General features: G+C 41.8%; 1 protein-coding gene across 1 annotated transcript in view; it reads left to right on the forward strand.

Annotated features, from left to right (window-relative positions):
- The window catches only part of LOC113817580 (ADAMTS-like protein 5), a 219,649-nt gene that overhangs the window by 98,546 nt on the left and 108,603 nt on the right, over positions 1-12,500 (forward strand). The window lies entirely within an intron of this gene.

Here is a 12,500-nt window from a genome sequence, read left to right on the forward strand (position 1 = left end):
CCTTATTCATTGTTACCATAAGACCCAAATTCCCCTTTCCCACGTTATCTTAGAAGTGGATCTACGGTTTATTATCATTTTTCTTCTTTTTTTCTTCTTCTTTCTTCTCCATGTTTTAGGATTATATGAGGCTTGGCAGTGAGATTTATTAAAGATAATGCTGGACATGTGTACAAGCTGTTGTTACACGCGTTATAATGCAGAAAAGGAGAAAGAGAAAAAACGCGGGCGAGAGAGAGAGGGGAGGGAGGGATGGAGAGAGAGAGAGAGAAGTTGAAAGAGGGATGGAGAGAGAGAGAGGGGGGGGAGGAGGGATGGTGAGAGAAAGAGAGAGAGAGAGAGAGAGAGAGACAGAGAGACAGACACAGACAGACAGACAGAGAGAGAGAGGGAGACAGACAGACAAAGAGAGAAAGTGGGAGAGAGAGAGAGGGAGAGAGAGAGAGGAGAGAGAGAGAGAGAGAGAGAGAGAGAGAGAGACAGAGACAGAGACAGAGACAGAGACAGAGACAGAGACAGAGACAGAGACAGAGACAGAGACAGAGACAGAGACAGAGACAGACAGACAGAGAGAGAGAGGGAGACAGACAGACAGAGAGAGAGTGGGAGAGAGACAGACAGACAGACAGGCAGACAGACAGAGAGAAAGAGAGAGAAAGAGAGACAGAGACAGAGACAGACACATACACAAACACAGACACAGACACAGACAGACAGACCCAGACCCACAGCCAGACACAGCCAGAGGAAGGCAAGGAGAGAGGATTAGAGAAAGTTGAGCCAGATGTTCCGAATAGAGAGTCGGGGTCAAGATTCAATACTATTTGGAGGGTTCGGGACGCTGCCATGGTCTTAAGGTCACAACTACATTTTTTTGTGTGTGTGTTTATGAACGTGCATGTATGTGTATGTATAAGTATGTGTGGAGTGGTGTGTGGACTCGTGTGTACTTGAGTGTCTCTGCGTGTATGCGTGAAGGGTATATGTACGCATGGGATTTTTTGTTTGTGTACGTGCGCATGTGTATACGTACCGTGTCCTTGTGTGTACTTGACTGTCTCTGCATGTATGCGTGTGGGTATATGTACGCATGGGATTTTTTTAAAAGTTTGTGTACGCGCACACGTGTATACATACCATGTCCTTCTGTGTACTTGACTGTGCGTGTATGCGTGAAGGGTATATGTACGCATGCGATTTTTTTTTAAAGTTTGTGTACGCGCACACGTGTATACATACCAGTGTGTGTATCGACGTCCGTGTTTATGTACGTACGTGTGAGTGCCCATAGCAAGGCGTCCGTTCCTGGTCGCGTGTGAGAGACAGCTTTTTATGGCCTGCCGTGAGCCCCCCCCCCCCTCTCCCTCCCTCCCCCCTCCTCCGTCCCTCCTTTCCCCAGTGCCCCAGCTATGAGTAGCTGTCTTACTATGCTCCCCTCCCCTCCCTCCCTCTCCCCCTCTTGTCTTGCCCTTACCCCCCCCCCCCTCCACCCCCCCCCTCTCCCATGCCCATTTTGACTAGCCATCTCCCCCACTCTCCCTGTTCTCCCTGGACCTCCCTATTACTCCCTAACATCCCCCCCCATACCCTGTACTCCTCCCATTATTTTCACCCGCTTCTACCCCCCCTCCTCTACTCCCCCTCCCTCTCCTCCCCTCCCCCTACCTACTCTCCCATCCCTACCCCTTGCACCCCCTCCCCCCTATCCTGTACTCCTCCCTTCATTCTCCTCCCTCCCCCTCTCCTCTACACCTACATCCTCTTCCATCCCTACCCCTTACACCCCCTCCCCTTACCCAGTACTCCTCCCTCCCTACCGCCCTCCCCCGTCCCTTCCCCTACCTCCTCTCCCCTTACCGGCCCCCTTCACCCTCACCCCCTACCCAGTACTCCTCCTGAACCACCCCTACCCCCTCCCCTCCCCCTTACCTTCCCCCCTACCCCCCCCCCCCCAACCCAGTACTCCTCCCTCCCTACCCCCTCTCCCTACCCCCAGTACCTCCTCCCCCCCCCCCCACCCTCCCTCCCCCTCTCCTCTACCCCTACCCCCTCTCCCCTCTCCCCTACCTCCTCTCCCCCTACCTCCTCTCCCCTTACCTTCCCCCAACCTCCCCCCCCTTCGTTCGGCTCGTGTTACGTCGATCGCGTCTGTCTGTCTGTCAGGCCTCCTCTCTCGCTCGCTCGCTCGTCGCAGGGACCTCGCTGTCGCAGCCGAGTCGAGCGATCTATAATAATAATAATGATGATAATGATAATAAGAATAAGAATGTTAACAACAATAAGATCTATGATGATGAAAATGATAATAATAATAATAATAATGATAATGATAATGATAATGAAAATAACGCAGCCGAGTCGAGCGATCTATAATAATAATGATGATGATAATAATGATAAGAATATTAACAACAATAAGATCTATGATGATGAAAATGATGATAATAATAATAATAATAATAATAATAATAATAATGATAATGATAATAAAGATAAGAATATTAACAATAATAAGATCTATGATGATGAAAATAATAATGATAATAATAATAATAATGATGATGATAATGATAATGAAAATAAGAATATTAACAACAATAAGATCTATGATGATGAAAAGGATAATAATAATGATAATAATAATAATGATAATGATGATAAAATTAAGAATATTAACAACAATAAGATCTATGGTGTTGAAAATAATAATAATAATAATGATAATAATAATAATAATAATAAGGATAATGTTAATGTTAATGTTAATGTTAATGTTAATGTTAATGTTAATGTTAATGTTAATGTTAATGTTAATGTTAATGATAATGTTAATGTTAATGTTAATGTTAATGTTAATGTTAATGTTAATGTGTAAAGATAAGAATATTAACAACAATAAGATCTATGATGATGAAAATAATGATAATAATAATAATGATAATGATAATGATAACGATAATGATAATGATAATAATAATAATAATAATAATAATAATAATAATAATAATAATAATGATTATAATAATAATAGTGATAATGGTAATGATATTGATAATGATAATGATAAAGATAATAAGAATAAGAATAATAAAAACAATAATGACTATAAGATAAATAATATTAATGATGATGATAATGATAATAATAGAATAATAATAGAATAATAATAACCGGAACGAACAGGTAATGAACACAGAACTGGAGTGCTTTTCTGAGAAGCGAACCATCAAAGAGCAGCTTCAGAAAGCCAATTAATAGTTCTGTTTGGAGGGAGTGAACAATTGGCATAGTAACGAAGAATAGGGGTTGTTTGTGGAGGGAGTGAACAACCAGCAAAATAACTAAGAATAGTTGTTTTGGAGTGAATGAACACCTAGCAAAATAACTAAGAATAGGGATTGTTTGTGGAGTGAGTGTACAACTAGCAAAATAACTAAGAATAGGGTTGCTTGTGGAGGGAGTGAACAAGTAGCAAAATAACTAAGAATAGGGGTTGTTTTGGAGTGAGTGTACAACTAGCAAAATAACTAAGAATAGGGGTTGTTTTGGAGTGAGTGTACAACTAGCAAAATAACTAAGAATAGTTGTTTTGGAGTGAGTGAGCAACTAGCAAAATAACTAAGAATAGGAGTTGTTTTGGAGTGAGTGAACAACTAGCAGAGTAACGAAGAATAGGGGTTGCTTGTGGAGTGAGTGAATAACCAGCAAAATAACTAAGAATAGTTGTTTTGGAGTGAATGAACACCTAGCAAAATAACTAAGAATAGGGGTTGCTTGTGGAGTGAGTGTACAACTAGCAGAGTAACTAAGAATAGGGGTTGCTTGTGGAGTGAGTGAAGAACTAGCAGAGCAACTAAGAATAGGGATTGTTTGTGGAGTGAGTGTACAACTAGCAAAATAACTAAGAATAGGGGTTGCTTGTGGAGGGAGTGAACAACTAGCAGAGTAACTAAGAATAGGAGTTGTTTTGGAGTGAGTGAAGAACTAGCAGAGTAACTAAGAATAGGGGTTGCTTGTGGAGTGAGTGAAGAACTAGCAGAGTAACTGAGAATAGTTGTTTGTGGAGGGAGGGAACAACTAGCAGAGTAACTAAGAATAGGGTTGCTTGTGGAGTGAGTGAAGAACTAGCAGAGTAACTAAGAATGGGAGTTGTTTGTGGAGTGAGTGTACAACTAGCAGAGTAATTAAGAATTAGGGTTGTTTGTCCGCTATTGAAATCGAGAAAATTCAAAGAAACATCGAGAGTAGCGAACCGTTAGTGGAAACCGAAGATGAAGTGTCATTTGGAGAGAAGAACGAAGGTGAAGGACTAGGAGACCCAGTTGGTACGGGGTGTAGGCATCGTGTAGAAGATAATAAATAAATAAATAAATAAATAAATAAATAAATAAAAAATAAAGATAAAAAAGCTTACGAGAAAAAGAGAAGCGGGTTTGAGAATATCTGATCAGAAAAAAATGATGGATTAAGACGTGAAAAGGATAAACAGAGTCATCAGTCGCTTCAGTACAAGTAATATCGGGAAAGTCAACAAACCGTAACTAATGTAGTGTAACATCCTGAGACGACGAATAAAAAACAATCAAAGAGGATTGAAGAATGTGATGGAAAAGACGCACGAGGCAAAAAAAAAAAAAAAAAAAAAAAAAAAAAAACGGTCACACGAGGGTAGAGAAGTTGGACATAGGAATGTAAAAAAAAAAAAAAAAGGATACCAAGAGTACAAGATGAGGTATAATAAAAAGTGAAAGTACTCGCTGAAGAAAAAGCACCGTACATTTTCCCCTCCAAAATATGACGTTACTATCAAACCTGAAAAAAGTGGCTGAAAATTTAGAAATCGAAAAAGTGAAACCATAAAACCTGATACACACGAGAGCAAAAACATTTGGGATGGAACGAAAGACAAAGATATTGAACACAACAAAATGAGTGGGTACGGGGAGTGAAACAGGACTGACAAGGAGTGTGGGAACGAGAGAACATGTGATAAGGTGATATATCAGACGAAATGGATGACAAATGGACCCAGTGGAGTACAGGATGTTTTGGACGTGTCCGCGAGCAGATCAGAGAACAGACAAAGGAAATTGTAGCGGGCGGGAAGGTACCTTTGTGGGTGACTGAAGACTGGGCATGCATATCTTGCCCAAAAGGATGAAAGAAAGAGTTTTTTTTAGCTTCCAACTATTGGCCAGTATCGTGCATGCCCTTGATGTGGAAGTTGAGGTGCATAAGACTAGTTGTTGATAGGCGAGATAGTGTTGAAAAAATGCAGAAAAAGTGAGAAATTTATGTGTCTTAGATTCAGAGTGACAGAAAACACAAAGACTTTATTGAAATATTTAATAAAGAGTCGGAAAATTACGTTGGCAATGGAATATAAGTTTACCGAAGTCTAAGTAAAAGAGGAATTTTTCATGGAGAGAACCTGTCACCCTTGTTGTCCGTGGCTTTTCTGTGGGAAGAGAAAGAAACACCTTGAATCGTACCTTATTCATGCATGATATTAACGTGAATCAAAACATGAACGAGATTCCCTGATCTAGAGAGAAAATTTAGTGAGGACATTGGTATGGAATTTGCGATATATAAATGTGGTATGGTGGATATTGTGAGAGGAAACAAGGTCTGTTCAGAAAGTATTCATTTACGTAATAATAAAGCCGTTCGGGACACGGGGAGGGTTGCAGGTACTTCGGAAAACTCCAAAGCAACAAGAAGCTTAACAAGAAAAAACAACATTTGGCTTAAGGAAGTGAAGGAGAAAGTCACGCAAGAATCTTTCACAAGACTCCAGATCACCCTTAAGATGCAGCTTAATGCCGGAAACACGATGACAACTCTAAACACCAAAATATGAATCCATGGTAATATGACGACGGCAATGCACACCAAATATGAATCCATGATAGATGTGGATCAAGAATCATTCCTTGGACTTACCGTAGAATTAAGAAAGGGAAACAAGAAACACGTTGACCATATACCGAGCCCCCCCCCTCCCCCCTCTCTGACGTTGATCAACTCGACATGAAGAAACCAGAAGGCGGGGAAGAAAGAAAACTTGAAAGGGTTTCCTGCAGAAGGTCGGGATAAGATGTTAAAGTAGATAGTAAAGGAAATGGAATTCTAAGAAGGAAAATGAAGGAAGTCATTACACTCAGTGTGAAAAAAAACAATAATGATAATAATGGTGACGATGATTACATTTATGGTAATGACATGACATACTTTCGAAAATTAAATAGATAAATCAATATGAATATAGCTAAATTGATAAAAAAAAATGAAGCACCAAGAAAACTTTGATCAAAAACAACTGCCAGAAGTGTCCTTTCAGGAGACAAATATTTACGATAAACTTTCCTCCGCTGTGTGTGTGTGAGTTTATGTGCGTTCGTGCATGCGTGCATGTGTGTGTGTATGTGTATGTGCGTTCGTGCGTGCATGCGTGTTAGTGTGTGTGTGTCTGTGAGTATGTGTGTGTGCGTGTGCGTTCGTGCGTGCATACGTGCATGCGTGTGTGCATGTGTGTGTGCATGTGCGCGTGTGTGTGTGTGTGCGTTCGTGCGTGCATTCGTCCGTGCGTGCTTGCGTGTGTATGTGTGCAAGAAAGAGATATTAGCATCTATTACAAACAACATTTTAAAGTTTAGTTCTAGATCCTATAGTATCTGAAGAAATCCTAGCATCCATATTAAGAATCCTAACACCAGCACCAGGACACACAACCCAGCACCCCCATTAGGTCCTTGGCGCGTCATCCTCCTCCTCCTCCTCCTCAGGATTAGAACAAAAGTGACCAAAATCATCAAGGGAAAAATATCCCGACATTATTGGCCTTCTTCTCAGAGTCGATAAGAGCGTCGAGAGTACTAATATCAGGCACACGAGTAACATTATCCCTTCGCTTAAAGCCTCGCCGCCTCAGAAAGCCTCAGAGAACAGCTTTATGGTAATTTAGACTCACTCTCGCGCCGTGAAGCCATAAAGGGAATATATTTTTTAGACGCTTTTGCAAAGCTCTTTCAAGTGTTACATTCCTGGGCGTTTTGCTGAAGGTCGGGGCGCGGCTGAGAGGTTCCAAGAAAGGAAATATGTAGAGTAAATATGTAAGTTTAATATATATATATATATATATATATATATATATATATATATATATATATATATATATATATGTATGTATGTATGTATGTATATGTATGTATGTATGTAGGGTTATGTAAGTTTGTTTGTATATGCGTATATGTTTGTAAGTGTGTGTGTGTGTTTGTGTGTGTATGTAATTATGTATGTAAGTTTGTTTGCTTATGCATATATATTTGTAAGTGTGTGTGTGTGTGTGTGTGTGTGTGTGTGTGTGTGTGTGTTTGCACTCGCATACATACATATTTTGTCCAGCGAAACCCTGTAAGCATAAACCGCCCCACCGAATCACAGAAAACGGGAAAATGTATAAGCAAGAAGGAAAAATAGTCACAGAAAACGGGAAAATGTATACGCAAGAGGGAAAACTCTTAAGGCCTCTCGTCAGGAACTCTTCCAGCTTCCACAACAGCGGCCTCGGTTACAACTCAACATAATATTGTTTACGACACTCGGGGTCTGAGGTGAGGTCCCTCTCCCCTGCCCCCCCTCTCTCTCTCTTTCTCTCTTCTCTTCTCTTCACTTCTCTATCTCTCTTAATCTATCTAACTCTTCCTCTCTCTCTCTCTTTCTCTCTTCTCTTCTCTATCTCTCTCAATCTCTCTCTCTCTCTCTCTCTTTCTCTCTCTTCTCTTCTCTGTTTCTCTCAATCTATCTAATTCTCTCTCTCTTCTCTTCTCTTCTCTTCTCTTCTCTTCTCTTCTCTTCTCTTCTCTTCTCTTCTCTTCTCTTCTCTCTCTCTCTCTCTCTCTCTCTCTCTCTCTCTCTCTCAATCTAACTCTCTCTCTCTCTCTCTTTCCTTTCCTCCCTTCTCTTGTCTCTCTCTCTCTCAATATATCTAACTCTCTCTCTCTCTCTCTCTCTCCTTTCCTCCCCTCTGTTCTTCTCTCGGTGACTCTCTCCGTCTCCTTTACTAATTCTACTGAAATTAGACTTTTCTTCTTATCAATTATTTATTTATTTATCATTTTATATACTTTTACTTCCTCTTTTTTCGTTTTTCATATCCTCTCTTCCAATCCCCCTTACCCTTCTTTCCCCCTTCTCTATTCCTCCTTCCTTCTCCCTCCCCCTCTTCCCCTTCTCTATTCCTTCTCCCTCCTCCCCTCTTCCTCCTCTTCCCCTTCTCCAACTCTCCTCCCTCCCCCTATCTCCCCTTTCTCCTGCCCCCCCCCCATTAAGTCTCAAGGTCACACCCTCCTCCTTCCTACCTGATAATTAAGGCCGGTTTCTTCTTGTTGTTTTTTTCTCTTTTTTCTTCATCTTTTTCTTTCTTTTATTGTCTCTTTCCTTTTTTATCATTCTCTCTCTCTTTCTCCCTCTTTCTCTCTCTATCTCTCTCGCTCTCTCTCTCTCTCTCTCTCTCTCTCTCTCTCTCTCTCTCTCTCTCTCTCTCTCTCTCTCTCTCTCTCTCTCTCTCTGTCTCTCTCTCTCTCTCTCCATCCCTCTTTCCCTCCTTCCCTCTCTCCCCCTCCTTTCCATCTATCGTCCATTTGTCTCTCCCTCCGTCCTTCCCTCCTTCCCTTCGTCTCCATCTATCATCCATTTCTCTCTCCCCTTCCTTCCTTCCCTCCTTTCCTCCATCTCCATCTATCATCCATTTCTCTCTCCCTCCTTCTTCCTTCCCTCCTTTCCTCCATCTCCATCTATCATCCATTTCTCTCTTCCCTCCCTCCTTTCCTCCATCTCCATCTATCGTCCATTTCTCTCTTCCCTTCCTAACTTCCCTCCTTTCCTCCATCTCCATCTATCGTCCATTTCTCTCTTCCCTTCCTTCCTTCCCTCCTTTCCTCCATCTCCATCTATCGTCAATTTCTCTCTCCCTCCTTCTTCCTTCCCTCCTTTCCTCCATCTCCATCTATAATCCATTTCTCTCTTCCCTCCTTTCCTCCGTCTCCATCTATCGTCCATTTGTCTCCCCCTCCTTCTTCCTTCCCTCCTTTCCTCCATCTCCATCTATTGTCATTTCTCTCTCTCCTTTCCTTCCCTCCTTTCCTTCGTCTCCATCTATCATCCATTTCTCTCCCTCCTCCTTCCTTCCCTCCTTTCCTCCATCTCCATCTATCGTCCATTTCTCTCTCCCCCCTTTCTAACTTCCCTCCTTTCCTCCATCTCCATCTATCGTCCATTTGTCTCTCTTCCCTCCTTTCCTCCATCTCCATCTATCGTTCATTTCTCTCTCCCCCCTTTCATCAGCTGGCCTCTCAAGCACCATCTTTCTCCGATCGCCTCAGACTCTGCAATTACAGGAGCTCTATCATAGGCATTGAACCAGTGGCGTCTGCAACCTCATATTTTGGTCATTCATTTGATTTTGGAGTTTGATATGATACCGGGGGAGGTGGGGGGAAGGTAGGGGGGGAGGTAGGGGAAGGGGGAGGGGATAGGTGGGAGGAAGGGGAATGGGGAGGAAGGAGGAATTGGAGGGAGGGAGGGGGAAGGTGGGAGGAAGGGAGGAGGAAGGGGAAGGGGGAAGGGAGGAGGAAGGAGGGGAAGGGAGGAAGGGAGGGGAGGAGGAAAGGGGGAGAGAAGGGGATGGGAGGGAAGGAGGAGAACTGGAGGGGGAAGGGAGGGAAGGAGAGAAGAAGGGGAGGGAGGGGAAGGAGGAGAACTGGAGGGGGGAAGGGGAAGGGAGGAAGGGAGGGTAAGGGTGAGGAGGATGGGGATCGGAGGGGAGGAAGGAGAAGGAAGGGGAGGGGAAGGGAGGAGGAAGGGGAGGGGAAAGGGAGGAAGGAGGAAGGAGAGAGGGAAGAGAGGGGAAGGGAAGAAGAGAGGAGGAAGGAGGGAGGGGAGGGGTAAAGGGAGGGTTTAGGGGTGGGAGCCGAAGCGAGGAAAGGCAGTCCAGTTTTGAAAGAGATGCTGTACACTCGACTTTTCCATTTACTCTATTTCCTCATTCGCTTCTTCCTCTTCCCTCACCCACTTCTTCTTCCTCTTAACATTTCCATCATCATCATCATCATCCTCTTCTTCTTCTCACCCTTTTATTGGCTTTGTTTTTATTAGTATATCGGCGGTGCAGTAGCCCTGGTCTATTATGGTACGAACTTGAGCAACAGGAATGACTTGCAACTTTTGAACCATGAGAGCAAAGCCTTTAGAATCAATTTGCGTTTGATTTCGTTCTTCTTTTTTTCTCTCTTCTCTCTCTCTCTCTTACCTTTTCTTCTTTCTTTGATTTTTTTTATTTTTCTTCTCTCATTTCCATTCCCATTCTTCTTTCTTTGATTTCGATCATTTTTCTTTTCTCTTTCTTTATTCTTTCTTTGGTTTCGCTCCTTTTTCTTCTCTCTTTCCCTTTCCTATTCTTTCTAATATTTCGATCATTTTCTTCTCTTTCTCTATCGATCTATCTCACTCTCTCTCTATCCATTCATCTCCATCTTCTATTCTCCTCTCTCTCCCTCCCTCCTATCCTCCCTTCTTCTAAACCCTCTCTTCCTCTCCCTCCCTTCCTTCCACCATCTACCCCCCCCCTCCCCCCGCCCTCTGTCTTATCATAATATCAATCACTTCCCGCCCTTAGTCGAACGAGGGTGTATGCCGTGCTCCCTAATGGCGAGATAAGCAAGGGTGCCTCCGCAGCGCAGACTCTCCTCATGCACCTCCCACGCCCATTCCGTGGCGATCTCTGGCAGTTATCGGGGCTTGGTTAACGCCTAATACTCCGTCCGCTCTCTGGAAAGGAGTAGTTGGCAACTCAAGCCGGGTCTATGGAAGGCTCCGATTCGCAGTTTTTTTTTCTCTCTCTCTTTCTCTCTTTTTCTCCTTCTCTCTGTATCTTTCATTTCTTTCTTTCTCTCTCTCTCTCTCTCTCTCTCTCTCTCTCTCTCTCTCTCTCTCTCTCTCTCTCTCTCTCTCTCTCTCTCTCTTCTTCTTCTTCTTCTTCTTCTTCTTCTCTTATGCTGATGCAGTTCTTATGTTAACATGTATATTCTCCCTTTCTTTATTGAACTATGCATCAGTTTATTATCAGAGTGCACGATAGTCTCGAAAGTGGACGGAGTATAGATGTAACAGTTTTAGCAACAAATCTGTGAGGATAATTTGATAAGACTTCTGTTTAAAACAAGTACGTTTGTGTGTAAGTGCAGTCCAAGGAGAGTAACTAGATAGTAAGACTAGTTATACATCTGGTGCCGGATTCTCTAGCATAAGATCGTATCACATTTACCAGCGGTCATTTACCAGTGATTGTAAAGTGAGATTCGCGAAGTGATAGTAACTTACATCGACAGAGTTACAATCGTAAATCGACTCATTCCAATGGTAGCCAACAGATGGCTCTAGTAAAGCAATTCGACCAATCAGAGAGCGCCAATCAGGTTCCTTCGACCAATCACGTAACATGTAAACAGAAGTAAACACAGCGTTTTTTTTATATATAATTATCATTGCTAAAACAACATTTAATTATATGTTGAAAAAATGAATATTTATCTAATTATATCCATATACATATATCCAACACATATTTATATCTCATTGTTTACCGCAAACCAAAGAAACAGTCCAACCAGTTTATTTTTTATGTATTTATTTTTTTATGTATGTATTTCTCATCATTGTCGAACAAAAAACCGATCCAAACATAATTTTTATTCATCGCCATCTATCGTCAAATGAAGGAAATATCTCATTCTTGCCCATGCGCTTTGTAGTTTGTTGTCCTTTGCCAGAGTGCCAACAGACACAGAAGTTGCTATACTCGTTTAACGTTGGTATTGTCAGTTTATATATCAGCAAGGATTTTTTTTCTATAGCATTTGTGATGATATCAGAGAGGAATTCTTTTAGAGTTTACTTATTTACCCTTTCTATGTACTCTACAGTCTAATATAGGCCTATGTTTATTTATTACAATCTAATATAGGCCTATGTTTATCTAATACAATCTAATATAGACCTATGTTTATCTATTACAGTCTAATATAGGCCTATGTTTATCTATTACAGTCTAATATAGGCCTATGTTTATATAGTACAATCTAATATAGGCCTATGTTTACTTATTACAATCTAATATAAGCCTATGTTTATCTATTACAATCTAAATAGGCCTATGTTTACCTATTACAATCTAATAGAGGCCTATGTTTACCTATTATTTCACGTGAATTTCTGTGGATTTTTATAACCTCCACCATGATGAGGATTCAGAATTTTTTATTGCATCAGTGACCCTATTGCATGGCGGAGGTATGATATCTCTGAGTGCTTCAAGTTCTTGCTAGTTGCACGTGAAATTTTCATTTTCTTTGACATGTCCATATTGTGATATGTTTGCCATCGTACTGGTTTAATCGGGTATAAAAGCAAACCAAATATTTGCTTAGATATTGATATTT

The sequence above is a fragment of the Penaeus vannamei genome, chromosome 31, assembly GCF_042767895.1.
Source record: "Penaeus vannamei isolate JL-2024 chromosome 31, ASM4276789v1, whole genome shotgun sequence".
Lineage (NCBI taxonomy): Eukaryota > Metazoa > Arthropoda > Malacostraca > Decapoda > Penaeidae > Penaeus > Penaeus vannamei.